The following is a 6,097-nucleotide window of genomic DNA, read 5'->3' as shown; positions in this document are numbered from 1 at the left end:
AAAATAAATGTCCAACGTCTACGGATGTCTTTTAAGTCACTGGGAGAGAAAGATGTCACGGCGTTAAACATCTACATAAAAAAATGAAGAAAATTGAATATCACATTATTTGAAATATAATAGCAAACTTAAACATTAATATGTTATATATTGTAAACATTTAATGACATAATATATATCTGATCTCGAGAATCAACAATGCCAGCAGAATCAATATTTAACATGTGTTTCATTACATATACCCACACTCGTATCCCATTGCTTGTCTTCTCGTCTACGAATTTAAACATTTCATGAATATATAATCTCACACACACACACACATATATATATATATATATATATATATATATATATATATATATATATATATATATATATATATATATATATATATATATATATATATATATATATATATATATATATATATATATATATGTGTATATTTCACAAGTAATCCACTTATCTTGGGCTCAAAAAAATGTGAGTTTTTTTCTAGAATTATTTATATAATAGTGTCGCTCCACAATCTTGTCTATTAAAAATGATTTAAAAATATTACACGCTAAACTAATTACAAAGTCAAAGAAAATATTACTAGAAGTTTCATAAATATATAGTTATCTAGTAATAATTCATTTCATATTAGGTTCAAGTGTATTGTGTAAGGAACATAGTGTAGTTACCATATTCGTCCAAAGATATATGATGATCTACTAAAAATATTCACTGAATGAACACAAGCATATATAATTAGTATTTGATAAAACATGGAAACTAACTATATATAATAGAGAAACCACAATTTCAAAATTACTCACGCATGGAGAAATGGTGCTAAGTAACAATATTTTCTCCCATCTAACCGTGATGTTACGTATGCTTCAATCTTTTTTGCACAATTATTTGTAAATCGAATATCAACTGGATCCAAGAATCCATAAATATTTGATTTTAATTCTATACAAACACGGCGAATATACCTAAATGTTTAAACAAAATTCAAAAAATAAGTGAGACATTAGTTCTATACAAAATGATGAATGTACCATAATGAGATATTGAATTCTATATACTTATGTGCGCCAAACATGTAGTAACCCTTATGTCCAGCCATCGTTTTCCAATGACCAAATCCTTTATATCTCTAGGATCGGCATAGAAACAATCTAACTCTCTTAGATCTATCTTGTCGATAACATGACATAAAATTTTGGTATATGATTCTTCAAAATGAGCCAAAAACTCATTATGGATCTCATTATTGGTATGGTCGGCTGAAGAACTTCCTTTTGTATTTGCACCACGTACAACAGTTCTTTCAAGCAATTGATCATCATGATCATCTTCATGTGTACATTGTGGGACGGTTCCATTGATTCTCTATATCATAAAAATAACAGGAACACAAAACAGAATCAACACAATATATATCATATATTTCAGATATCACAATATTCTCACATATTACATATAACTCTTCCATGTCTTTCCTACAATTTTCTCGCTCTACGGCTAACACATTTTCAAATTCTTTCTTTTGACTTTCCAACTTCCTTTCAAAATCTTCAATCGTTTCTTTTTGCACCTGTTCGGTGCTTTTTCTAGATGTACCAAACCACACTCTCAGGCCAATGTCATCTCTAGCACCACGAACATGCCCACCATGCTCCTCTGATCTGATTTTTTCTACTAATATATCATGACGTGGTTGTGGAGTAAAGTAACCTTGACTGGCCATATCAATCAATGAATCATACACAACATGATAAGATATATATTTTTAATTATCAAAGAAATTTAAATAACATATAACATACGCACACAAATCCTACTTACAATTTTCTCAACGACTAATCTTGAGGCATCTGAAGTGTAGTCTCCATTTGGTATTTGTCGATCCCTCTTCCACTTCTCATGTAATGATAGTGGAGATGGGTTTCGATCACGACTCATGGAGTCCTAATGTCCTAGTTGTTTCCTTTTTTCATCAATCATTGTTTTCTCAAGTTTCATGTATCCCCCACGAGACAATCCATGGGGTATTTATTTTTTGCCTTGTTAAACTTTCATGCTTCACTTTTAACATGTTTTAAACATAGGAAAAATATTAACTTCCATGGTTGTATCTATAAAGCATAAGCATAAAATTATCAGAAAATAGAATTAATACTAACTAGGAACTTCTCAAAACTACGAAAATTCATAAACTTTTTCTAAACCTTCTTGTCAAGAAAATTATATCTCACCCATCGAAGCTCATTATTAGGCTTAGGATCCCTAATGTAGTCATGTGTGAGTCATGAATTAAAGCCCCTCCAACACGTACCTGTATAAGTGATCCACTTTTTTTTCCAACTTAGAATCATCATAAAACTCAAACGTTAACTTCACAGTTACATCAATAAGTATGTATTAGTAATTATATAAAGTAATATTGAAATAATGAAAAATTAAAATTAATACCTTAACATCTGTCGATATGCTCTCTTTCACCTCTGCTGGTACATCTTTCTGATCATTTATCAATATACTGACTTTTCTACGTAAAAGGAACGCAACATAAATCTTAAAAACCAAAGATTAAGGACCACCAAGTATCGTATATACGACGCTAAACTCGAACGGAAGTTAGTCACCGAATTGTGGACTTTTGTTAAATTAGATATCATTGTGACACCTCTTTGTTTTGTTTTTCTATTTCCCGTCTATAGATTGAGACTCATTTGTATAAGTATTTTTTTCACTACTAGATGAAGATTGAGACATCTATCAAGACATAAAACATTCAACATCATGACAAGAACATAAACACCAACCACAACGGCATAAACAACAACACTAAGAACTACATAAACAACAACACCAGTAGCAGTGCCTATATTTACGATCACATATCATTATAAAACAACATATATAGAAATCCTAATCATAAAGTCTATGCATATTGTCATAAGGTAAAACACACAAGCATGTATACTATTTCAGCATCAACAACATAAACATAAACCCAATGGCAAATGAATCTTATTGTAGATGCATGGGGAAAACATGTACATACTGAAAACATGATGAATAAGTAAAAGACATAAATAAAGTTTTTCAGAGTATTCGTCTTCCGCCTCGACGATACATAAGCTAAGAATGATGAAGATGCAGTTTGTTTAACAATGAAGATGAAGATGACGTTGGTTGAAAATGGTTAGGTTTCGTTAATGAACGATGAATGCAGTTGGTTGAACTATAAAGATGAAAACGACGTTGGTAGAAAAGGATTGGGTTTCGTTAATGAACGATGAATATGCTTTTGAGTGAAAATGGTTTATCAACGCTGAATGTTAAAGTTGAAAATGATTTTGCAAACGGAAATGAAAAAAGGTCTACTGAAGAGACATTCTAGTTGTGTTTCGCTTAAGTGAATAAATAATTACACCATGGTCATCTAAACCAATGAAGATGAAGATGATGTTGGTTGAAAAGGGTTAGGTTTCGTTAATGAACGATGAATGCAGTTGGTTGAACTATGAAGTTGAAGACGACATTGGTGGAAAAGGATTGGGTTTCGTTAATGAACGATGGATATGCTTTTGAGTGAAAATGGTTTCTCAATGCTGAATGTTAAGGATGAAAATGATTTTGCAAATGGAAATGAAAAAATGTCTACTGAAGATACATTCTAGTTGTGTTTCGTTAAGTGAATAAATAATTACACCACGGTCATCTAAACAAACCATGGTGATATATGGTTTACTTAATGAAATTTTATAAAAAAAAGTGTCAGGTTTTAAGCATTTAATTTTTTTTTTAAAATTAAAACATATCACAACAGTTTGATTAAACAAGCGTAGTGATATCACTTTTATTTTTTATTTTAAAATAAATAAAAATGAAAGGCGCAACTAAAATACTAAAGATATCACAAATTTGATGGCGCTGAGATTCGAACCCATGAATGGTTAAAGATATCACCACGATTAATCTAATCAACTATGGTAATATGTTAACAACTTTTAATTAAAAAATATAAAAAAAATAATGGCGCATGAATTTAGAGATATCACCACGTCCTTCAAAGGACCATGGGAACGTGGGCGTTTTTGTCTATACTTTTTGTATTAGTGTCTACACCTATTGTAGCTTATCAATTTTGTGGATCTTCAATCCTCCATATCTCTGACTTCTTTGAGTTGTGGAAATGGTTGGATCTAGAGCTACTCGTTCTTCCACCGTACGTAAATTTGTTATGGTTGATTCTGTTGTAGCATCGGCGACGGTCAATAGGCCAAACAGCACTCCTCTTCCTGGAAAAGTGAACTTCGATATCGATGTTCCTCCACGGCCAAATCTAATCCTTCTTCCTCCAAGAATGGGGAATGCCCAAGCTCCACCACTTAGAGTTCCAACTTCTCTTCCTATTGAACGACCGGAGCTACCACATGGTTTTGGCATCCTCAAAGAGAACCTAGAAACTCAAGGCGTGGACGATTTTCTCGAAGGTATCTACAACATTGTTCAACAGCAAAACTACAAGGCGATAAATGAAATATTATTTCACTTGGAAGAAAGCCTTCACCATACTCAACCCCATGAAACCTCAACTCAGAAGGTTGTATCTAGGAGAAATAGTTCCACCAGAACCGTTTGCAACAAAGAGAGGCAAAAATCAGAAGTCGAAAGACCATTCGAAAGGAAAAAAGCGTTGTTCTCCTTCCTATAGCCCGAGCATAGACCAAGGAAGTCAAGCTTCATCCCCAAGATCGTGGTGAACACTAGCTGAACAAGGTGAAACCTAAGCATATCTTATGTGCCCAAATATTCGACAAACACGTCCAACCCGTCAATGGCTGACTCAATTACTACATTGTTGGTGATGCTTCCAAGTGCAAGCTTCTAGCATTAACCTTGGTCGCACTAGCTAGATTGTGGTTCAATGGTATTCTCGATGGTTTTATCGTGTCATGGGAACAATTTTGCAATCGCCTCACCACCCACTTCACCTCCCGGAAGAGGCAACTTGCTATGTAGCATCCTTGAGTAGCATCATGCTAGGAGAGAATGAGATCATATGGTCATACATTGATCGATTTACTCAGGTTACATAAGAGGTAAAAGGGGCCTAAGAAGCCCTCAAATGTTGGATCTTCGAGGATGGCCTATTCTGCAACCATACTTTCCTTACCAAGCTGGGAAAGAATAAGGTAAAAGAAACTCAGGAGATGTTAAACCTAGCCCAACCATACATGACATTGGAAGAAAATCTGAATACTCACTTGAACAACCCAACCTTGGCCGCCGACGCAAGAATTACACACATTTATGCGTAGCTATCACACCCTCTTTTGGATCTATCAAATCCAAGGGACATGAGTGGTGGAGCCTGGTGACGTCCACGTCGATTTGAGCTTTTACCTCTGAAAGAAGGACGAGGATCCTCTACACTCGGCCGAAGAATGCTCCTCCACGACATAGAGCGAAGTTCAGAAGCATGGTCACATCTAGTCGGCTTCATGTCCCTCACATGTAAGTATGATTCAAATCTTAACCACAATCATGCCTTATTCTTATGAATATGATTCAAATCATAGCCGCGTCTAGCCGGATCTATGCAAAATTATTACAAGTGTGATTCAAAGAATAAACACATTCAACCAAGGTTGTGCGACACGAGTACGGATCCAAAGAACAGTCGTGTCTAACTGGACTGGTCGTCCCATAATGTAAACGTAGTTTAACAATCGATCACATTGAGCTAGGCCAACGTTCTAACTATGGCCACATCCAACTAGTTACATCATGGCGCAACATGCTCATGAATAAATCAACCAAACATGGCCTTGCAGATATTATTTACCAATTTTTCTAGAAAACAAACTCTATGAACTGCAGGGTTTAAAATTGAACCCTAACGATCCTTGATTCTCAGTCGATTGAAGACTACAACTAAAAAGAGCATGAGACAAAATCAAAAGCATAAACATGCGAACGGTGATAATATAATTGAACATTGTTTACAAGTCGATGCCCATAACTAGGAAAAAGGGCTAAAAAAAGTTAGGAGGCTACTCAATAATAGAGATGACCCTCTCATCTTGAA

The sequence above is a fragment of the Lathyrus oleraceus genome, chromosome 7 (genome assembly GCF_024323335.1).
Source record: "Lathyrus oleraceus cultivar Zhongwan6 chromosome 7, CAAS_Psat_ZW6_1.0, whole genome shotgun sequence".
In the NCBI taxonomy this organism is placed as follows: domain Eukaryota; kingdom Viridiplantae; phylum Streptophyta; class Magnoliopsida; order Fabales; family Fabaceae; genus Lathyrus; species Lathyrus oleraceus.
This window is presented reverse-complemented; position numbering follows the sequence as displayed.